At 41.9% G+C, this 25,035-nt stretch overlaps 1 long non-coding RNA gene across 1 annotated transcript; it reads right to left on the bottom strand.

Annotated features, from left to right (window-relative positions):
* Positions 1-12,190: 12,190 nt before the first annotated feature.
* LOC107979992 lies at positions 12,191-21,791 on the bottom strand. Its single transcript, XR_003484140.2, has 4 exons — positions 21,379-21,791; positions 19,679-19,794; positions 18,499-18,563; positions 12,191-15,116 (listed from the first exon to the last, which is right to left on the bottom strand). It is a non-coding gene; the product is annotated as an uncharacterized LOC107979992 (long non-coding RNA).
* Between the last annotated feature and the right edge of the window lie 3,244 nt (positions 21,792-25,035).

Genomic DNA, 25,035 nt, shown 5'->3' with positions numbered 1-25,035 from the left:
ATCAAACAAAAGGAATGTGCCATATGGTAAACTTTACAGCTGTCTCTCAAAAAAAAAACTCTATTTCTCTTTATTTCCTAGTCCCTATTCAATTAAACCAATGCTGGATTTAGAGGTGGATTTGCTTTCCTCCTCTAAAATCCAAGCACGTTATTTAACTAAACTTTAGTGTTTCTGTGTTGTATCAAGAAGCCAATTGATGCAATACAGAATAAAAGAAGAATTTAGGGACTGTCTTTGTCTTTTCTTGGATCTTTCTCTCAAGGTGTACACCCTCTCATAATTATTATGCTCATGGTTGCATTCCCCAGCATGTGTATATACACAAGCAAACATTTCTCTGCTAACTATTTATGTTTGAGTCCCACTCAGCCAATGAAGACCTGCCTGACAGCAATCCCTGGACACCCTGGAAAGAAAATAGGCCACACCTCCTCAACTGCACTGGATCCAACTTGCTCCATTTCAACTGACACTCCAGACAAAGCTTCAGATACTGACTTCAATCAAGTTGAGGATTTCAAGTGAGATCTTCTATCAAGCGAATCCCATCTAACATGGTCTGGATACAATCCATTCAAGACTTTTACTACACTAATATTTTCTTCCTACAGGACCCCACATGACTATCATCATCCCATTTCAGCAGGAAGTAACTTGGAGAATGCTATGCCCCCTTTCCCCATTGTTGTCACTTAGGATAGTGTATATACCTAGTTAGGGATAGCTTCCTATTGTTTATGGTTGGGATTGGAAGGAGGTGTTCAGGCTTGGACACCTCTTTCAGATGACTTTAGGGTTTAGTTAAAATAGATAGTTAGGATGTGACATAAGCAGATTGTTGTATCTTCTTATATTTTACCTTTATGATTGTTAATTTTGGATACTTTAAACTGTTAAGTTTTAATCCTCTTTTAGACTAAAAGGGGAATTGTAGGGGAAGCTGTAGCCATGCCTACTTAGGGGCTGGCTACAGGTGTGCCTGACCACGCCCTCGCAAGCTTGCGAGGGCGTGGTCAGGGGACGTAGGGTGACTGCGTTTTCACTTTCGGTTTCTCTTTTGGGTTTGTGTACAGACTGCTGCCACACCGGCTGGCTATGTAGCTCTGTAAGTAAGGCTTTTCCCTATTAAATACCCTTATATTTCTACCTGACTCCATATTGGTAATTTCCCACTATAAAACTCAATGCAATTCCTCTAAAATCAGGAACAAGACAAGGCTGTCGACTCTCTCCATATCTCTTCAATATTGTACTTGAAGTCCTAGCTAGAGCAATAAGACAAGGAGATGAAGGGGATACACATTGAAAAGGAAGAAGTCAAACTTTCACTATTTGCAGATGATATGGTAGTTTAACATAAGCAACACAAAAAACTCTACCAGGAAACTACTACAACTGATAAACAACTTCAGCAAAGTGGTAGGATACTAGATTAACTCAAAAAATCAGTAGCCCTACTATATACAGAAGATAAATGTGCTGAGAAAGAAATCAGAGAAGCATCACCCTTTACAATATCAACTAACAAAATAAAATATCTTTGGGTAACACTAACCAAAAATGAGAGACCTATATAGTAAGAACTTTGAGTCTTTAAAGAAAGAAATTAAGAATATACCAGAAAATGGAAAGATCTCCCATGCTCTTGTATAGGTAGGATCAACATAGTAAAAATGTCAGTCTTGCCAAAAGCAATCTACAGATTCAATGTAATACCCATCAAATCCCAACACAATTCTTCACAGACCTTGAAAGAACAGTACTCAACTTCATATGAAAAAACAAAAAAACCCAGGATAGCCAAAGCAACCCTGTACAATAAAGAAACTTCCGGAGGCATCACCATCCCTGACTTCAAGCTCTATTATAGATCCATAGTCCTGAAAACAGCTTGGTATTGACACAAAAATAGACAGGTTGACCAGTGGAATCTAATTGAAAACCCTGATATTAACCCACACACCTATGAACACCTGATTTTTGACAAAGAAGCTAAATTTATACAATGGAAAAAAGAAAGCACCTTCAACAAATGGTGCTGGCATAACTGGATTCAGACACGTAGAAGATTGCAGATCGATCCATATCTATCACCATGCACTAAACTTAAGCCATGTGCCATTCTTAATCCACTCTCTGTTTCATGCTTGTGGTTTGAGATGTAAGCTCTCACCTATCAGCTTCCAGTTCAGCCACCATGCTTCCCTGTGGCCACACTTCCCTATCATGATGGCAATGGACTCTTCTCACTCTGAAACTATAAGTCAAAATAAAATCTTCCTTCTAGAAGGTGCTTTGGTCATGTTTTTTTTTATCACAGCAATAGAAAAATAACTAATGCACTCACCATGGCTTCTTGTTCCCTTTGTTCCTTCTCTCACTGCCCCTACACAATCTCTAGAGCAGTGTTTCTCAACCTATGGGTCTTGACCCCTTTGAGGGTTGAATCACCCTTGCAAAGGGGTTGCCTAAGGCCATCAGGAAAATTATAGTTATGAAGTAGTAACAGGAATAATTTAAGTGCTAGGGGTCACCACAACATGAGGAACAGCATTAAAGGTTTGCAGAGGAGCATTAGGAAGTCTGAGAATCACTGCCCCAGAGTTTCATATTTAGTCTTTTGCACTTTTTAGGTAAGGCAATGGCTCTCAATCATTTTAAGTAACAGTGCTTTGTTTTCTTGCTATAAAATTTATATTCACATCTGAAATGTTGCACACAACCTCAAAGCTCCAAGCTTACCTATGTGTCTCTGTACCATTGCAGAAGATGCACGTGTGAGAGTAAGAAGCACATAGGAGCCCATGCAGCTCAGAAAACCGGGCCTCGGGACTGTGCAATCCTCCTGTTCAAGATGTTATTCTCTTGCTGGGCATAGATAGTTTCACAGGAGATCATCACAACCATCAGACAAGATCATAATAAATGGAGGAAACAAAATCCAGTCCACCTTGTCCTAAGAATAGACAAAACCAAGGTCACTGTGTAACAAAATCGTGGTGATGTATTACTTATGATTTATTAAAGCTTGTCTGAGGATTCAGAAAGCAAAAGCAGCCTCAAGCTATAGATATCAGGCAGTGGGGTTACACATCTTGAATCCCAGCAGCCAGAAGCTAGGAGGTGGTGGTACACACCTTTAATCCTAGGACTCAGGATTAATCCAGTCCTAAAGAGAAACAGTTCACACAAATATGATCTCAGCACCTAGGATCACACACTTTTAATCCCAGCACTAGACGGGTATAAAATATAGGAGCAGGGTCTTCAGTAGTCAGTCTCAGAAATTCATTCTCCAGTGACACTGAGGGTAGGAAAACATTGAAGTCTCAGGATTCTCCAGCCATGCTGAGGCAAGGCTTCATTCTGTGGTTTGGTGGTGCCAGGATCTCATTTAAGTCGGAGGCGGAGTGGAAGCTAGTGCCCAGCTGCTTTGCTTTTCTGTTCTTCAGCTTAAAGCTTGGGCTATTTTGTTTTTCGTGCAACGCAAAACATTGCACACCTGTATAGTGGGGAATTACCAATACAGAGTCGGGTAGAAATATAAGGGTATTTAATAGGGAAAAGCCTTACTTACAGAGTGACCTAGCCAGATGCTGTAGCGGCAGTCTATACAACAAGCCGAAAAGGTGAAACTGAAAGTGACCAGCCACTGACCACCTCTCACTCTACATCACCTTGACCACGTCCTCGAAAGCATGGTCAGGCAGACCTGTAGCCAGCCCCTAAGCAGGCGTGGCTACAGGTTCCCCTACACACCTGCTTTCAACAAATATAATGAACTTTCTAATCACTTTCTTATCAGTTACATTGATGTGTTTATTCTCATCTTTTCTGTGGAGAGGATTTAGTTACTCAACTATAAAACTTACCCATTTTCTTTCAACTACCTTTACAACTATATTTGGGTATAATTTTCTTACCATAAAATTCACCTATTTAAAGTGTTCAAATTGAGTTCAGCACATTCAAAATTGCACAGCCACAATAACAATTTTAGAATATTTTCTCAAATAAGAAACCCTGTCACCTGCTTATACACTGTATATGAAGTGTCCTCTCCAAGGACCTATGTTGAATACTTAGACTTCACTGTAGACATCATTGTGAGGTAACTGAATGATGAGATCAGTAAGCCCTGATGAGTTCATAGATGAATGGGATATTAGGAGAGAGATGACTAATTAGAGCAAATGTACATCTTACTCCTTGTTTTTCTTCTCCACACCCCATCCCTTGTCCTTCCTAGCAACCATGGGGCAAGTTGCTCTGTTTTACCACATGCTGCTTGACTTGATGTTCTAGCTTATCACACCAGAAACATCAAAGCCAGATGACATTAGAATAAAATCTCTGGAACTAGATACTAAAATAAGTTTTTTTCCCTCCTTTTTCAGCACTTTTCTTGGGTACTTTGTCAAAGCAATGCAAAGCGACTAACAACACCTCCTAGGTATTCTCTCTCTGCCCTGCTGGTAACAACCTCTTATCTAATTCTGTTTGTATGATAATGATTTTTCAGGTATTAGAGTTGTAAGATCAAGAAAGGCATGAAGAGCAGCTAAAACTAGGAAATATGTGTCAGGGTTGGAATTCCTAAAAAGAAGCCCTGAGAGACTACTGTGTGCAACTCTGAATATGAAATCTCAGTTTCAATAGATACCCCAAGTTATTGGAGTTTTCAGTTCCATGAGACATCTGCCAAGGAGGGCTTCAAGCGTGGAGTTAGAGAAAAGCTCTGTGCACTGCAGGTGACAGAGCTGGAAGAATGGGAATGCCCAAACTCCTGGGGTCTTGGTTGAGTACTTTATAAGCTTTAGTTGCAGGACATGTAGCTGCATGACTCAATGTTTTCCCTGCTTCATTTTTATCTTGCTTTGACCTAATCATTGCTTGCTATGCCATAATTCTTCCATTCAGGAATATCAATGTTTTATCTATGCCATTAAATATTAGAGATGTATAACTTGGTTCAGATTTATGGTGTTCACATTTAAGAGACTTTAGACTTTCAACATGCATTAGCTACTTTTCCATTGCTGTGTTAAAACACAATGACCAAAATCAGCTTTTGAAAGAGTTTATTTTTAGCTTATGCAAGTAACAGGCATGGTGGCAGGAACGGGAAACTGAAGGATCATATTAACCTCAAGCATAAAGCAAAGAGAGCAAACTGGAAGAACGGCAAGACTGTGAACTCTCAAAGTCCACTCCTACTGATATGGTTCCTTCAGCAAGGCACCAGCATCTCCGAAAAGAGTGCCACCAACTTGGGGCCAAGTGCTCAAAGATCTAAGTCTATAGAAGACATTCTCATTAAAAACCACCATATAGTCTTAAAATTGTTAAAACCTATGAGGACCTTTAACATTGGACTGTCTGGATTTTACATTACAATATAGCCATTAGTCTATGGGAATACGTCATGTCTATGTGGTATCTAGCTTGTACAAATAAAGCCTGTCTGAAGGTGAGAGAATGAAGCTTGCCACTAGCTAATGATAGAAGTCTGGAGGTCTGTACAGGGAGACAGTAAGCGAGGTAGCTTGGCAAAAAACAGGATGTAAGCAGGGAGAAACAGGAAATAGCTCTCTTGTCTGCTGAGACACTAAGGAGAGGTAAGGTGTGCCATCAGTTGCTCCTTCTCTCTAATCTCCTACCATTTTTCCTCTATATCTGACTCTGGCTTTTTATTTTCTAGACCAATTAAGAACTCCATTTACACATTGTATGGGTGTCAAGTTGACAAGGGATAGATTTGTGATGGTTAGTATTGATTATCAATTTGAGGAATCAGAATCACCTGGAAGACACCTGGGCATGCCCAAAGATTATCTTGATAGTGCAAACTGAGGCATGAAGCCCTGCTCACCTTGACTGGCAGTGTGTCCTGGCCAATACCCTGGACTATAGACCCAGAGAAAGGTGCTGAGTAACAACAGGCATTCATCAGAGCTCTGCTTCCTGGCTGTGGACACAGTGTGGCCATTTGCTTCAGACTTCTGATACCTTAACTTCCCTGCTGCACCTTCACCAGTGAGTCAAAACAAACCCTTTGCCCAAAGTTGCTTCTGTCAAAAGATTTTATTACAGCAACAGAAGAGAAAGTAAACAAGTTAAGTGTTCTTTTCTTTTCTTTTTCATGATGAACAAAGTCATTGTTTGGGATCTCCTGGCCTAGGGACTGAGGTGGATCAAACCATCCAGAGTCTACTGACATCAAGGTGCTAGTCCTCTCCCAGTGGGAGAGGGAGTGTCTTGGACCTGCCTGCACCCATCTTGAGACCCATAGGAGTTTGGGACCTGCTTGCACCCACAGGAAGAGAACCTCAGACCCGTACCCACCAGGAGAGGGAGAGACCCCATATGCACCCATTGGAAGAAGGGATGGGAAGATAACAATATAAGAACACATTCAACAACAGAAAAACTAATATGATGCCACCAGAGTTTAGAGACTCTACACCAGCAAGACCTGAACATCCCAACACAGATGAAGCAGAAAAGAACAACCTTAAAAACAACTTCATGACGAGGATATAGACTCTAAAAGAGGAAATGAGAAAATCCTTTAAAGAAATGAAAGAAAAAAAACAAACAAAAAATTTCAAGAAATGGAGGAAAAGACAAACCAAAAATTGCAAGAAACAATTCAAACTGCAAGGTTTGAAAGCTGAAATAGAGACAATTAAAAAAAAAAAAAACAGTCTGAGGGAATGATAGAATTAGAAAAGCTGGTAAACAATCAGGAATTACAGATGCAAGCATAACCAACAGAATACAAGAAATGGAAGACAGAATCTCAGGCATTGAGGATACAATAGGAGAAATAGATTCATCGACCAAACAAAATCTTAACTCCAACAAATCCCCAACACAAAATATCCAGGAAATATGGGACAACATGAAAAAGCCAAACCTAAAATTAATAGTTATAGAAGAAGATGAAGAAACCCAACTCAAAGGTGCAGAAAACATATTCAACAAAATCATAGAAGAAAACTTTCCCAACATAAAGAAAGACATGCCAATGAAAGTACAAAAAGCTTACAGAACACCAAATAGAGTGAACCATGAAAAAGTCCCCTCTCCACATAATAATCAAAACAACAAACATCCAGAATAAAGAAAGAATATTAAGAGTAGCAAAGGAAAAAGGACAACTGACATTTAAAGGCAAACCTGTCAGAATTACACCTGACTTCTCTATGGAAACTCTGAAAGCCAGAAGGTCCTGGATTCTACCAACATTAAGAGACCACAGATGCCAGCCCAGACTACTATACCCAGCAAAGCTTTCAATCACTGTAGATGGAGAAAGCAAGATTTTCTACCCCAAAACCAAATTTAAACAATACATATCCACTAATCAAGCCCTGCAGAAAGCACAGGAAGGAAAACCCCAAAATAAGGAAGTTAACTACACTCACAAAAACATAGGCAACAGATAATCCCACTTTACCAAACACCAAAAAGGGGGAGGGGAATCCACATACAATACCAACCACAACAAGAAATCCAAAACAAACAAGAATTAACACTCAGTGGTCCTTAATTTTCCTCAATATTAATAGTCTTAACTTGCCTATAAAAGACACAGGCTAACAGAATGGATACAAAGACAGAATCCATTCTTCTGCTGCATACAAGAAACACACCTCAACTTCAAAGACAGACTTTACCTCAGAGTAAAGGGTTGGGATAAGATTTTCCAATCAAATGGACCCAATAAACAAGCTGGTGTAACTATCTTAATATCTAACAAATTAGACTTCAAACTAAAATCAATCAAAAGAGATGAAGAAGGTCATTTCATATTCATCACAAGAAAAATCCATCAGGATGAAGTCTCAATTCTGAACATTTATGCCCCAAATACAAAGACACCAACATTCATAAAAGAAACTAAAACTGAAATCACACATAAAACCTCACACTTATAGTGGGAGACTTCAACACCCCATTCTCACCACTAGACAGGACCAACAGACAGAAACTTAACAAAGAAACAAAAGAACTAACAGAAGTTATGACCCAATTGGGTACAATAGAACATTCCATCCAAAAACAAAAGAATATACCTTCTTCTCAGCGCCACATGGAACCTTCTCTAAAATCGACCACATACTAAGCAACATAGCAAACCTTGACAGATACAAAAAAAAATGGAATAACCCCCTGTATCTTATCAGACCACTATGCTTTAAAGTTAGAATTCAACAACAACACAAATTGCAGAAAACCTACAAACTCATGGAAATTGAATAACACCCAATGGTACCATTCCTCGGTCAAGAAAGAAAGAAATTTAAGACTTCCTAGAATTCAATGAAAATGAAGACACAACATACCCAAACTTATGGGACACTAAAAGCAGTACTAAGAGGAAAGTTCATAGCACTAAATGCCCACATGAAGAAACCAGAGAATGTGCACACTAGAGAATTAACAGCATGATTGAAAGCTCTAGAACAAAAAGAAGCAAATTCACCCCAAAGAAGTAGACATCAGGAGATAATGAAAATGAGGGCTGAAATCAATAAGGTCGAAACAAAGAATCAAGGAAACAAAGAGCTGGTTCTTCAAGAAAATCAACAAGATAGATAAACCTTTATACAAACTAACCAAAAGGCAGAGAGAGAACATGCAAATTAACAAAATCAGAAATGAAAAGGGGAACATAACAAGAGACACTGAGGAAATCCAGAGAAACTTCAGGTCATACTTTGAAAACCTGTACTCCACAAAATTTGAAAATTTAAAAGAAATAGACAATTTTCTGGATAGGCATCACTTACCAAAATAAAATCAAGAACAGATAAGCAATTTACATGGACCTATAACCCCTAACCCCTAATAAAATAGAAGCAGTCATCAAAAGTCTCCTAACAAAGAAAAAAAAAAAAACAGGGCCAGATGGTTTGAGTGATGAATTCTACCAGAAATTCAAAGAAGAGATAATAACAATACTCCTCAAATGTTCCACACAACAGAAGCAGAAGGTTCATTGCCAAACTCTTTTTACAAGGCCACAATTACCTTGGTACCAAGTCACACAAAAACACAACTAAGAAAGAGATCTACAGATCAGTACCCCTCATGAACACTGATGCAAAAATACTCAATAAAATACTGTATTTTACAATATAAAATATATGTATGCACAATATAAAGTAAAATCAAATCCAAGAACACATCAGAGAAATCATCCACCATGGTCAAGTAGGCTTCATCCCAGGGGTGCAGGAATGGTTCAATGTATTCCACCATATAAACAAACTGAAAAAGAAAAACCATATGATCATCTCACTAGATGCTGAAAAAGCCTTTGACAAAATCTAGCATCCCTTCATGATAAATGTGTTGGACAAATCAGGTATAACATGAATATACCTAGACATAATAAAAGCAATATACAATAAGCCAACAGAAAACATCAAACTAAATGGAGAGAAACCAACATGATTATCTAAAATCCAGAACAAGACAAGGCTGTCTACTCTCTCCATATCTCTTCAATATTGTACTTGAATTTCTAGCTAGAGCAATAAGACAACAAAAGGAGATCAAGGGGATACACATTGGAAAGGAAGAAGTCAAACTTTAACTATTTGTGGATGATATGATAATTTACATAAGTGACCCAAAAAACTCTACCAGGGAACTACTACAGGTGATAAACACCTTCAGCAAAGTGTCAGGATACAAGATTAACTCAAAAAAAAATCAGTAGCCCTATTATATATAGACGATAAATGAGCTGAGAAAGAAATCAGAGAAACATCACCCTTTACAATTGCCATAAACAACATAAAAATCCTTGGGGTAACACTAACCAAAAAACAATGAAAGACCTGTAGAGCAAGAACTTTGAGTCTTTAAGGAAAGAAATTAAAGAATATACCAGAAAATGGAAAGATCACCCATGCTTTTGGATAGGTAGGATCAACATAGTAAAAATGGAAATCTTACCAAAAGCAATCTATACAGATTCAATCCAATTCCCATCAAAATCAATGATGGTCAACTTTATATGGACATACAAAAGACCCAGGATAGCCAAAATAACCCTGTACAATAAAGGAAATTTTGGGGGCATCATCATCCCTGACTTCAAGCTCTCTTATAGAGCTATAGTCCTGAAAACAGCTTGGTATTGGCACAAAAATAGACAGGTAGACCAATGGAATAGAACTGAAAACCCTGATATTAACCCACAAATACCTGATTTTGACAAAGAAGCTAAAATTATACAGTGAAGAAAAGAAAGCATCTTCAACAAATGGTGCTAGCATAACTGGATGCTGGCCTGTAGAAGACTGCAGATAGATCCATAACTATTGCCATGAACAATACTTAAGTCCAAATGGATCAAAGACCTCAACATAAATCCAGCCACACTGAACCTCTTAGAAGAGAAAGTGGCAAGTACCCTTAAACTAATTGGTACCGGAGACTACTTCCTGAACATAACACCAGTAGCACAGACATTGAGATCTTCAATTAATAAATGGGACCTCCTGAAACTTAAAAGCTTCTGTAAGGCAAAGGACACAGTCACCAAGACAAAACAGCATCCTACAGAATGGGAAAAGATCTTCACCAACCCCACACCTGACAGAGGGCTGATTTCCAAAACATACAAAGAACTCAAGAAGCTAGTCACCAAAACACCAAATAATTCAATTAAAACTGGAGTACAGAACTAAAAGAGAAGTCTCAATAGAGGAATCTAAAATGGCTTTAAGACACTTAGGAAAGTGTTCAACATCCTTAACCATAAGGGAAATGCAAATTAAAACAACTCTGAGATACCATCTTAATCCTGTCAAAAAGACTAAAATCAAAACACCAAGGACAGTTTATCCTGGGGAAGATGTGGAGAAAGGGGAACCTTCCTCCACTGCTGGTGGGAGTGCAAACTCATACAGCCACTTTGGGAATCAGTATGGCAGTTCCTCAAGAAAATGGGAATCAGTCTACCACAAGATCCAACAATTCCACTCTTAGGCATATACCCAAAAGATGCACATTCATACAACAAGGACATCTTTTCAACTATGTTCATAGCTGCATTGTTTGTAATAGCCAGAACCTGGAAGCAACCTAGATGCCCCTCAACTGAAGAATGAATAAAGAAAATATGGTACATTTCCTCAGCGGGGGGGGGGGGGGGATGGAATCTTGAAACTGGAAGGCAAATGGATGGAACTAGAAGAAATCATCCTGAGTGAGGTAACCCAGCCACAAAAAGACAAACACGGTATGTATTCACTCATATATGGATTTTAAGACATAGAGCAAAGGATTACCAGCCTATAATCCACACCACCAGAGAAGCTAGGAAACAAGGAGGACCCTAAGAAGACATACATGGTCCTCCGAAGAAGGGGAAAGAGACAAGATCTCCCGAGCAAATTGGGAGCATGGGGAGAGGGGAGAGGGAATAGGGAGAAAAAGAATGGGGAGAAAAGGAGGGGAGAGGAGGACATGAGGGAGCAGGAAGATTGAGTCAGGGAAGAGTAGAGGAGAGCCAGAAAACAGATACCATCATAGAGGGGGCCATTATAGGTTTAAAGAGAAATCTGTCACTGGGAAAATGTCCAGAGATCTACAAGGATGACCCCAACTAACAATCTAAGCAATAATGGAGAGGCTACCCTAAATGCCCTTCCCTGATAATGAGATTGATGACTACCTTATATGCCATTCCTTATATGCCATTCTAGAGCTTTCATCCAGTAGCTAGTGGAAGCACAGCTAAAGACTAGGCTGAACTCCTGGAATCCAGTTGCAGAGAGGGAGGAGTGAAGAGCAAAGGGGTCAAGACCAGGCTGGAGAAACCCACAGAAACAGCTGACCTGAACAAGGTGGACCCTAAACTAGTAGCTGGGAAACCAGCATAGGACAGACCCAGACCCCTTGAACTTGGGTGTCAGTTAGGAGACCTTGGAAATCTATGGGGCCTCTGGCAGTAGATCAGTATTTATCCCTAGTATATGAATGGGCTTCAGGAGCCATTCCACATAGAGGGATACTCTCTTAGCCTAGATACACAGGGGAGGGCCTAGGCCCTGCTCTAAAGGATATGACAGACTTTGAAGATCCCCGTGGAAGGCCTCACTCTCCCTGAGGAGCAGAAAGGGGATGGGACAGGGGGTTGATGGGGGGCAGGGGAGGAGGGAAGGGGAGGAGAAGGAGAGGGAACTGGGATTGACATGTAAAACAAGCTTGTTTCTAATTTAAATTTTAAAAAAGAAAAAAAAATGATGAACCAAGTCTTTAGTAAGCAATCCTACATACAGTGGTTGTTTGAGGCTAATTTATACAGCACTTTTGAACCAATCATATCACATTGTTTCTTAAGTAGGAGAAGACCAGGGACTTTAATATATACTTAAATGATGCAAATGGTTCTCATATGTGAATTCTAGGACATCAAGGATCAGTTGTTTTAGAGGTTGCTGTGGTGGGAAAAATACCATATTGCCATGTTTTAGACAAGTTCTTATAGAACATTCAAAACCTATATCCCTAACTTCATGGATTAAGCCCACACTGTCCCCAGTAGAGAGTAGGCACTCATTGAAAAATAGCTGCTGCTGATGGGACTTCTTTCTGGACAGGGACGTGGAGGAATCACGCAATCATAATTACTCAACAAGAACCCAGGTTGTTGAACCCTTTGGCCATAAAGTCAGGAGGGAATAAGTAGAATACGTGGTTATGTTGGTCATACCATTATGTCATGCACATCTATTGTGCTAGAATCTGTTACTAAGTTCCTATCACTAATAAACAGAAAAAGAAACAGGTTTGCCTCACAAATGGATTAGTAAGCATGCAGGTACAAGTTGGAAATAGACTATCCTGAAATATAGCCTGACACCAGGAATGGTCCCTGAGAGTTAATGGTGGACCTAAATACCCCAATGGACAGACTATGGGTAGTAACCTTATCATTCCTATTAGTAACCTGAGGTCATATTTAGTGACTTACGTTCTAGTGAATGGCTTTGTTGTTGATTATGCCCTTGTATTAGAGTTCTCTAGAGGCATAGAACTTATGGAATGAAAATATGGATTTATTGGAATGTCTTAAAGGCTGCAGTTCAACTAATACATCAATGGCTAGCTGTAAATACAAAGTCCAAGAATCCAGTAGTTGCTCAGTCTCATGAAGCTGGCTGTCTCAGCTGGTCTTCTGCATATGCTAAAATCCTGAAGAAGTAGGCTGCAACACAAGTGAAGGAATGGATTGCTAGCAAGGCAAAGGCAAGCAGACAAAGAAGGAAACCTCCCTTATTCTATTATGTTTATATAGGTTTCCAGTAAAGGTGTGTCATCCCTTGTAAAAGTCTGTGTCTTCCAGCCTCAATATCCAGATCAAAGGCATGTTGGCTTCCTGCCTCAAGATCCAGATCACAAGTGTGCCTTCCATTCCTGGATTATAGTTCATTTCAGATGTAGTCAAGGTGACAACCAAGAATAACTACCACAAGCCTGAAAAGAGAAAGTTTGGAATATTGGCAAGAAGTAAGTTTATAGAAAAGGAATATGGGTGAGCCTATAGTAGGCACAAAGTATGGAGATTTTTATGTCATATTTCATACCCAAGAAAGCAGCCACCCCTGGACAGCCAGTGAACAGCCAAGTAACTAGAATGATCTTAAGAAGTACCATCAGCTTCCTGTCATTGTCCCCTCACATCTACTTCAATGGGTTCATGGACAATGTTTTCAGAGCCACAGAGAAGAAAGCTACAGATGGCTGCCACAGCTGGCTTCCTGAGCACAGAGTTTGGGGATTACTTACTGCTGCTGCCTGTGTCTATTATGAAGGCAATAGATACCAATGGTGAACTATTTGGTGGTATATTGATTACACTAGACCACTTGAGTTGTTAGAAACTCATCTGAACTTGAAGCAAAATTATTCTAACTCCAGGTATGCCTATCTTGAGTGAGGGAGTCTTAGTACTGTTACCAATGGCTTTGTTCTGTTGACACAAGATTCCTCTTGTCACTGCATCAGACAAAAAAAAAGGTGTGACTTTCTTTTTGAATTAAGAAACTGAACACAATAATCTTGTTTACCTTTCTTCTCAGAGGTCCACTTGGGGAATTAGTGTTTCCCATCCTGGACTCTACCTAACCCAGGCTCCTAATTCCAATAAAGGAATCAACATTATAATGTTTCCACTAGACTTTGTAGCTACAGAAACCTCATAAGTTCAAGCTCATTGTGTCCAGAATCCAGGAGTCAAGATGTAACTTCACTTGCAAAAGTCACCAACTGTTCTTTCAAGAGGAGCTCAGGCTACTGCTGTCCAATAAACTCAAAATATAAATGTGGCTTTCTAGTGATCTGTTAACATAGTTTTCATACTCTGCAATTCAATTAGATAAGACATGCTGTACCCATGACTTGAGAATGTCATGGCATAAGGGGCTCTGACTGTCAGGAGTAGAGGCCTTTATCACCCAACAGAACACAAGCGGAGATGCTAGCTGATGAGGCGGGTCATCTAGAATAGGTATTAAGGGAAGAGTTCAGGGGGAACATATTGCATCTCCAATCCTGCTGTGGCTTCCTCCTACTAGCTTTTGTCTTCTTGAAAGTTTCTACAACAAATCAAACCAACGAGAATTCTGGAACAGCTGTTGCTAGGTGGTGGTAAACCCACTAGATGGAGTGTATAAGTCTGAATAGTGCAAGGTAAGAGCAATAGTAGATGCTGTACTGTGCAGCCAAATCTCTTTTCCATTTGGGAATATGCACCCCAGCAGGTAGTGGGAACATAGCCGAGTTAAGACTCACAGAGTGAGTCTTTCCTCAATTATTTTCAGCCAAAAGAAAATAAGCTTGTGCCCCTTCCCCAGGAACACTTTCTACCCATGAGCGGTCATTCTGGGAACACAAAGACTAGCTCCCTGGCCTCTGTTGGAATGGTTCTCAGTCCCATCATGGGTCCAGTGCTCTCAGACCTTCACTGAAACTGAAGTAGTTTGGCTTCTCTTTCTGCCCAGGCTGCTTCCCTCAGCATCTCAGCAATCTCTCCATAAGTATCATCAATGAAGAGCTCCAGGCCCTGGGGTCTGTTTTCTAGAAGACTTGAAATAAAACAAATGGGCAAATGAATATGCAAAAATCAATTATCAGTTTCACCCACTTCAACTCTTACATTTTCATGAGAGGAAACATGGTTTTCAAGAAGTGAAAAGATGTATAAGTCACCAAGATATGTAGTTTCACAAAAGGGCAGAACCATCCCCCTGTTCAATGCTCCCTTCTCTACCTTCTTTGCTGGATTTAGTAACTCACTATTTATCCACTGTGTCATCTTGAAAAGGTTACTAAAACTCTCTTAGCTTTCCTTCCCTTGACTGTAAAATAGGATAAAGTAGCTACATCTTAGGGTGCTGGGTGGAATAGATGAAGTTAGTGTAATTACAGCTCTTTGTAAAGTAAATAGCTAGACATTCAGCATCTGTCTCCTGGTTAGCTTTAGTTGGCAACTTCATATACCTAGGAAAAGGGTACCACAACTGAAGAACTGCCTCTTCAACAGGCCAGCCTCTAGGCACATCTGTATGGAATTTTCTTAATTACTAACTTATTGGAGAAAACCCAGCCAACTGTGAATGGTACCATCTCTGGACAGGTGAACCTATAAGAGAGGTAGCTGAGCAAGCCAGTAAGCAACCTTCAGCTACGGTTTCTTCTTTAGTTACTGCCTCCAGTTTCCTGCCTTGGATTCCTTCAGTGATGAGCTGTATCCTATAAGCCAAATAAACCTTTTCCTCCCTGCAAATATCTTGTGGTCATGGAATTTATCACAGTGACAGAAACCAAACTAGGACAGCATCAAAAACACAATAACCCAATGATGAGTTTAGATTATAAACACTTGATTTGGAGTGGCTTTGTTTTATATGTGACAGTCTTTCTCTTTACTTTGCACCATGGCTTTTATGCCAAAAAAGTTGCGTAGAGTGAGTGCAAACTATGAGAGCAGACTTGTATCTTGGCATTTTTCATATTGCTATAACTTAATTCTGGACACCTGCTAATTTATAAACATCACAAATGTATCTCTTGGGGTTGTGGATTCTAGGAAGTACAAGATACTTGCACCTAAGATCATGAGATCCTTTTTGCTGTGCCTTGTGTTGTCTCTTGATGTCCTCACAGAGAAAACATAGACTTCAGTTCCAGCTGAGCTCTTCTACAACAGTATCAATCCAGTCATGAGGGAAGAGCCTTTTGGCCCATTTCCTCCCATTAGACCCCATCCCCAACACATCTGCACTGGGGTGAAGTTTCCAGTGCATGGATCTGGGGACCCATTCAAACCATGGCTATTGACGAAGCTAGGAATTCCTCCCTCTCACTCGGAGTGAAGGAGTCAGGGACAGGCTGAGGAAAAATCCCACATATGCAGGATGGAGGGTAGAGGGTGGGGGACTGGAAGACAACTTTTCCAATAGAGGAAGAATTTCCTTCTCAGATCTGGTGGAACATTGGCTTAGTGACCAGATGCCACAGGCAAACAGGGAATGGTGGAGATCACAAGTAATGGGGTATTGCCAAGTCTATTCTCTGGCTGAGGGGGTTCTGAGTAGAAACAGGAAAGCTTGGCTGCCCACATTCAGGTTGGGTCCTTCCACATCTATTACTCCAACTTAAGAAAACAGTCTTCGCAGACATGCCTATAGACCAACCTGATCAAGCTGGTTCCTCTTCAAGACTCTCTTGCTAGGTGACTTTGGATTGCATTAAGTTGACAGTTAGACCTACCCATCATAGATCATATCTTAGTTCAGGTTACTAGTGCTATGACGAAACACCATGACCAAAAAACTCAAGGAGGAAAGGGTTTATTTGGCTTACACTTCCCACACTCCGTTCATCACCAAAGGAAGTCAGGACAGGAACTCAAGCAGAGTGGGGGCCTAGAGACAGGAGCTGATGCAGAAGCCATGGAGAGGTGAGACTTACTGGCTTGCTCCTCATGACTTGATCAACCTGCTTTCTTATAAACCCAGGATCAACTGCCTAAGAATGTCACCAGCCACAATGGGCTGGGCCCTCCCCATTGATCACTAATTAAGAAAATGCCCCACAGCCAGATCTTATGGAGGCATCTTCTCAATTGAAGCTCCCTGATCTTTGATGACTCTGACTTGTGTCAAGTTGACATAAACTAGCCAGCATAGATGACAAACTTGATTGGGCTTATTCAAAATGTAGAGACCTGGTCTTCTAAGATTGGGACAGGATAGGGTCAAGAAACACAAGGTTTTGTGTAAAGAGCAGTCAGGTGATTTTGAAACCATGGTCTCAGAAGTTCCTTTAATATGCAAAGACTGGTCTAGAAGTGCCAGTATGCTGCATGTCCAGTTAAGCACAGGCTTCAGGCATATCCCTAACTGGGCCATTAATATGGTTGCACCAGCCTGGGAATGCTGTACCCACCCATGAAAACACTGAAGTAAGTTGAGACTTGGTGTGAATGACAAACGCCAAAGTGTTCATTAACAATCTTTCCCATTGATCATGGTTGAGAATACATTGGATACAGGGAATTAATTCTCTTCTATAAAACATCTTTAATGGGACTGTAAGAAAATTTTAAAATCTATCTGTGGTATAAATTTGTAGTTACACTAAATTTCCAGTGGTCAGTCCTTCACCTGATATCACTCACTTCTCCATCCTGTCCCTTGATCAAAGCAAAGCTCCTTGGGGTCTCATTGCTCATCATTGGCTGTTGCTTTTGTGCAAATACTGCTCTGAACACTTTGCCTATGGCATCACATGAATCCTCAGAAAAACCCCATGGAACATGGTTCAGAGCCTCACTACTCTCATAAAGCATCCCCAGTGCTGACTTCCCCAATGCTTTGGTGGACTTCCAATGCATTCCCGAAGCATGAGTCCTCAACCCCACTCCCAGAACTTGGGATCACATCTATGGTCTCTAGGTAGTCCTCCAAGCACTGGGAGCACATCCAGGCTAAGTGACTTGAACACCTCCTGGCCACATTGACAGACAGCAATGTCTGCAAAGCCCCTAAAAGTTAAGTAATCAATTGATAATTGATTATATATTAATCTGACATATAGTTTTCATCACAATTCAAGCCAATTTATTGCAGTAGAAGCCAGGGAGTTCAGAACACAATGAAAAAGGCAGAACTTATTTCCCTTCTCCTGTTATTTTTTTCCTCTGTGGGTCTGTGTGACCAGCAATTGTGAAAGAACACTGGTAAACAAGGATTATGGTCCTAGTCACTATTAAGAATACTTGTAAGCTCTAACACCTGGGAAGGAAGTAATGCATTTTCAAAAACTGCTTACACTGTGGAAGAGGCTTGGGTGTAATAAGCACTTATGAACACCAGGGGGCAATGTGTAACCATCATTCCATTCTCCTCCCTTAACAGTTTGGTAGTGAAATTTACCTACCCTCCACCCACCAATAAAACAAACCTCTTCGTTGTTTCTATGATTGGTCTTTGGACTCTCTGCCACAAGACTTCATTCCAGAGATGGAGCTGAAATCAATGATGTAAGCATCCGTATCAGTCTGAGCAATTCTTAATGACAAGAGAATATTTTATTTGCTGCATGGATGAAAGCAAGGAATCAAAGAGCAGACCTCTAACCATCTCTGAGTAAGGAGCACCCACCAGCACCGAGTCCTGTCAGGAATGCTCCACTAGAGTCTATTCTTTCCCATTCTGTCTTTCTCTTCCATCTAAGGCTAATTTCAGTTGTAAGAACTGAATGAAATGGCCCAGGCCCAGTCAGGAGCCTCATCCATATGCTCCTTTGCTGAGCCTCACCTGATCCTCACCAGATGCCTGCTCTCCTAGCCCAGACCCAGCCAGGAGCCTCATACCTTCACCTCTCCTGGAGACACTGATCCAGGACTCTCCGCCACACTACTGCTACAGGCTCAGGCCCACTGGAATCACATCCCACATTCTGGGTGGCTTTGACCCAGGTCTCCCTCCTTGCAGTCTCTCCAGGCCCAAATCACACTATAAACCACATGCACATGCTTACTCCATGAGTCAGTCTGGTCCCTCCTCTTTTGCTACCTGGAAATCCACACTGAGGGATTTCCTGGACTTCACCCTATCTATCTGGCACCACCCCTAAGGTGCCCTGGCACACCAGCTACCACTGAACTAGAATGACCCAGTCTCTTCAACAAAAACTCAATACTGAGTGAGTATTGGAAGAAGTGACCTAATCACTCCTCTTATTAACTGGAAATCAACCAAGTTTTGGCAAGAGCAAAACCAGAACAAAAATTCTGCTCAACGTTGGCAGGAGGGACTCCCATGTCAGACATACAACCAGTGAAATAAATCTGCATGCCCAGGTCCCACCACAAAAAAAACAAATATTATGAAAAACCAAGACAGCATGCTACCCTCCCCAAGACTGCCAATCTTATGGAAATGTTCACTTCAGGACATGAAATCCAAAAGGCAGTTGTAAACACGATCAAAGAATTAAGTTTAAGCAGGACATGAACAAACACCTGAATGAACTTACACATAATGAAAGGAACTGACTGAAATCCAAGAAAACACCATCAGGTGGTTTGCACATTCCTCTGTTGCTACTCTGACAAAACACCACAATTGAGTCTACTTACCCAAGGGGGAGCTTGTTTGGAGCCCCAGTTCCAGAGGGTGAAAGGCCATAACTGGGAGGACAGCATGACAGCAAACGGCAGGCATGGTGGCAGGAACAGAAAACTTAGTGCCACATCTTGAACCACAAGCAGAAAGAATAAACAGGAAGTAGGCAAGGGGTTCTCTTCTCAAAACCTGCCTCTGGGACATAATTCTTCCAGCAAGGCTGCATCACCTAACCCTCCCCAAACAGTGCCACCCTCTGGAGACCACATTTTAAACACCCATGACTGTGGGGGCTTTTTTTTTTTTTTTAATCCAAGCCATGATATACAAAAGACAGACAGACAGAAATAAATGTAGTTTTGATAGTAGGTTAATATTCTCCCCAGAAGCCAAAGACTAAACAAGAGAGGAAGGAAGGAAGGAAGGAAGGAAGGAAGGAAGGAAGGGGAAGAAAGAAAGGAAGGAAGGAAAAAGAACAAACAGCAACAATAACAACACAAAAAACCAAATACCATGCCATGCAAGTGATATCTTTCTTCGAGTTTTTTGTCTGGTGGGGGATGGTAAGTGATCCCCAAACAACATATTGTTTTTGCAATTGCTTCTGCTGGCCTGTCATAAATGAGGGTTAGACCTTTCTGCTGAAGACATAATATACTATGGTCACAGGAATTGCAGAAATGAAGTTGGTACTAACCTGAAAAGCTCTTCCTTAGTATCAGAAAATGCTAAGAAAGTTATCCACAGTCCTACCCAACTCTAAATCCTATTAACCACCACAATGACCAGGCCAGTAAGGCATTCCCGGTAGTGTAATAGTGACACTTGTATCTTGGGGGTAACGAACAACTATGTAATGGAACCTAAAGCCTGCTCAACTGGAGTGAACTCATGCCTGATATTATAAACCTAGCCAAGTACCCATGGATGAAAAAAGCATAGAATTCAGAGGATACTACCATGTTACTAAATTAATGTAGTTTCCAACTGCTCTCTAAATAGTTATCATTATACCATAGATAAATTTAGCTCTCACCCCAAAGTCACTTCTTTTTGTAGCAGATGGAGACTGTTAGAGCGATCCACAGCTGATCCAAATGATCAAAGTGCAGGTTACAAGTGTCCTTAGGGTTCCTAGTACCAACCAGGACATCTATAACCCTATACCTAAGGCTTGGGGAACATCTCTTAAGACAGATTGGAAAAAATATAAGACCCTGGGGATCAGGACAACTGGAGCAAGATAGTGTCTTCTGGACAGGACAGTGATGCTGCATCCATGAGCTCCCAAAGCAGCATGCAAAGAGCACACCAGTTAACAGGTCAATATGAATGGAGGAAAATCTCACAAGGCCCCAAACCTAGATGAAGAGTCATAGGCAGTCTGTGACTGTTGAGGAATGAAGAACCAGTTTGTTTGTTTGTTTGTTTGTTTGTTTGTTTTAGGAAGGAGGCTCCAATCCTAAGTGATTAGATGTAAACACATGAACAAAAGGTCAGTGCTAACTGGACACAGTAAGTTATGTGCGTGTAATTACAAAAGAAGAGATAGGAATTCAAGAGTGGTTGGAACACAGAGAATGTGCTGGAATATGCAGAGGAAGGAGAACAAATGATACAAGTACATTGTACTCCTGCATGAAATTCTCAAATAATTTTTGTAATTGAATCAAGGTCCCAGGAGACTAATTCTGACTCCGAGATTCCCACTCACATGAACTTGATTCGCTGAGCACGTGATTTTAGAGGAAGTCGATTTTCTCCCGTCGCTCTTGCAGCGTGCCCATCTCCTTCCCTCCCCTAGCAGGCTCTGCTCCTGTCATTCTGTCTGGAAGCTTCTCCCTCACCCAGACTTTGCCTTGACCTTTCCCATCTTCTTGGTGTTCCCTCTCACCAAGGAATCTGGATCTAGGACCCCTGAGGAGAACCTCTTTCTTGCTGGCTTGTTTCCCTCCAGACAGGGCTCAGGCTGTTCTTTCACACGGCCTAGCTTTGCTGCTGGCCAATCATGTGGCACTGGCCATCTGACTTCACCTCTCTTTGCTGCTGGCCAATCATGTGGCACTGACCAGCTGACTCCAGCTCTCTTCCCCTCTGCTTTTCAGATTCCAGCTTCCTCCTTCTTGGACATCCCCCAGGAATTGTGGTCACTACAGTCCCTGTCCTAGCTTTGTGGATGACAAAATAACATGCTCTGGCCATCATGATTTCCCTTATATTCATGTTTTAGATGTTCCCTGGATACAGATAAGGCCGTTTGGGAAAATGTGGAAAGACCTTACTAGGCTGTGTGGAGTAGAAGTGAATACTGGGCAAAGAAGCTTCGTTCCATCTACATGGACACTGCCCACTGTGACGCTGAGGAAACAGGTTGGCAAAAGGCATAACCACTTTCCCATTGAACCCAAGGTTCCCTGGGCAGGGCCCATGCCCTGTCTCCCAAAAGGACCCGAGGGAAGTTGTGCTTGTGCAGAAAAAAAAAAAAAAAAAAAAAAAGAAAGAAAAAAGAAAGAGGGAGAGAAGGAACTTTGTAGAAGAGAAAAATGACAGACACTAGGAATGCTGAATTGGCTGTCTGCGGGGACGCTGCAGGCTGCTGCTGCTGCGCAGTAGAGATGCCAAACTGGGACTTGACCCACCCTGTCAGCGGCAGCGCTGCTGTCACCACAGATCCGCCAATCCAGTCTGTGCCTCCTGGGAATCCTTGTTTATTTGTATTTCGTGCGAAGAAGAGACTGGCTCAGATCCAGGAAAGCCACTCAGCGGAGCGGCGCCCCTTGAAAGCAGCTTCATACTTCCTAAATGCGGCGTGCCTGGGATGGTTGAACCAAGATGCTCCTCCGCTCCTGTAGGTCCTTGCTAACACCCCACAGGGACCAGCCGCCCAGTGGGATCCGAGCCAAGGTAAAGCCCGGACCTGTGGCCAGCGGTTCCGCGTGTCGCCGCGAGGTGGCGGAAGCAGCACGGCGAAGCAGGGCTTCCCTGGTATGCAAAGGGTCGCTTGGAAGACCAAGGGTAGCGGGGTTCCAGAAGAATTGAGAGTGATGGTAGCATGTTCTGGAGATGTTTTATTTTTCTTTCTCAGGCCAACACTAGGGCCGGAAGGATTCTCCTGCTACAGACGCTGTCTTTGGATTCAAAAGCTCTGATACCATTGCATATGAGGCTTAGTCACCACGGAAGCTACAGTCTGAACTAGGCTTCATAACCCCCTATCCACTTTCTCCCATGTTCTCCAAAGCACGCGTCCCAGTTAACTGCTCTCCAAAGTCCAGTTCTGGGCCCCCAATCCCAGATTCCTTTGTGGGTGGTGGGCTGTGTGTCCTAGCTGTAGTCGTCACAAGCCCATGTATCAGCACAGCCCCTACTCCAGCAAAGCACAGCTCTTTCCGACCCTCACCTACAGGGTGCATTTTCTAGTCAGCTGATTCCCTTTGACATCTTCTCCATTTTATCTTCTGTCCAGTGCCAGTTTTTAATTAGTTGAACTCTCCCTGTGTTTGGAATCGGAATCACAACTCGTCCTGATGCCCACTGGCATCCTACATATTTCATTCTGTCTTGGACATCTTGTTTGGTAGATGGGAACACTGGGACAGCTGAAGTCAGACGTGAGTGGTCAGGACCTCCCAGGAACTAACACCCTTGCCTTTGCCCTCAGAGGAGGGTGGCTTTGTCATCATGTTCCTCTGTGATCAGTTGTGGACAGGACTTCATTTCCTAAACAGGGTGAATCCCTGTCTTGGCATATGCTGAGCGGCTGAGCAATTCTGGACAATTACTCTATAGCCTCAACACACAACTTGTGTCATCTCTCTGTCTCTTCTTCTCTCACTAACTTTCAAGATTAGCGTGTGTGTGTGTGTGTGTGTGTGTGTGTGTGTGTGTGTGTGTGTGAGAGAGAGAGAGAGAGAGAGAGAGAGAGAGAGAGAGAGAAAGTGAGAGTGAGTGTGCGTGAGTGAGTGTATGTGTGAGAGTGTGTGTGTGTGAGTGTGTGTGAGTGTGTATGAGTGTGAGTGTGTGAGTGTGAGAGTGTGTGGGTAAGCGTGTGTGAGTGTGTAAGTATGTGTGAATAAGTGTGTGAGAGAAAGTGTTATGAGTGTGTGAGTGTGAGTGTGTGAGAGAGTGTGTGTGAGTGAGTTGTGTGAGTGTGAATGTGTGAGTGTGTGTGTGAGAGTGTGTGACAGAGTGTATGTGTGAGTGTGTATGTGTGAGAGTATGTGTGAAAGAGTGTGTTGTGAGAGACAGTGTGAGAGTGTGAGTGTGTGTGTGTGAGAGAGAGAGTGTGTGTGTGTGTGTGTGTGTGTGTGTGTGTGTGTGTGTGTGTGAGTGTGTGTGTGTTCGAGTGCACGTGAACACTCACACCACATGTCTGCTTGTCCTTGAAGGCCAGGAAAGGGCATGGCATCCCCTGGAGCTGGAGTTACAGTTGGCTGTGGACTGCCCAATATAATAGCTTCTGGGAATCAAACTTAGGTCCTGTGGAAGAACAAGTGCTCTTAACTGCTGAGTCATCTCTATAGCTTCCTTCATTTTTTTTTAATGCTGTTAATAAAATATGACTTGTTGCTGGGCGTTGGTGGCACACGCCTTTAATCCCAGCACTTGGGAGGCAGAGGCAGAAGGATCTCTGTGAGTTCGAGGCCAGCCTGGTCTCCAGAGCTGAGTGCCAGGATAGGCTCCAAAGCTACACAGAGAAACCCTATCTTGAAAAACAAACAAACAAACAAATAAATAAATAAATAAATAAATAAATAAATAAATAAAATATGACTTGTGAAATTAAAGAGTAGATTCAAAATATATAATGTGTCCCATTTGTAGTGGAGCTCATGAAGGGGCTGGTGTCTATTACCATTTCCCCTGCATTGCCTGTTACCAGGAATTAACAATTACTCATTCTGTAAACAGAAATAGATGCAGCCAAACTCCAATGTGAGGTTACTAAATAAACAGTACAATTCAAAACCTCGTGGCTAAGGACATTAAATACACAGGGAACTGAAGGAGACGCCTTCTTTGACAATACCCCAATAGAGGCAATTTCCATAGCCCTGGCCCTGGCCCTGGCATTCCTGCTCCCTTGAGTCCAGATGGAAGAAGCTGGGATCCAAGCAGCTTCCTCTAGTTTTGGAGAATGAGAGACCTAGTCCCTTTCCATTTGCCCATGTGGTTGGTTTCAGTATGTATGCTAGTGGCAATATCTCTCCCCTCAGGCCATGCTTGGGCTGGCTCTGCCAAAGCCTCATTTGCACAATTAAGTCCCACACCCTGAACTTAGATGCTGATAATATCTCCACCTAGCCAAGACCTTCCCCCAGCAATGGTGGAAGTAGGGCTGAGAAAGAACCTGCTTCTTCAGGTAATTCTG

Source organism: Cricetulus griseus, chromosome 3 (genome assembly GCF_003668045.3).
Source record: "Cricetulus griseus strain 17A/GY chromosome 3, alternate assembly CriGri-PICRH-1.0, whole genome shotgun sequence".
Lineage (NCBI taxonomy): Eukaryota > Metazoa > Chordata > Mammalia > Rodentia > Cricetidae > Cricetulus > Cricetulus griseus.
This window is presented reverse-complemented; position numbering and strand designations above follow the sequence as displayed.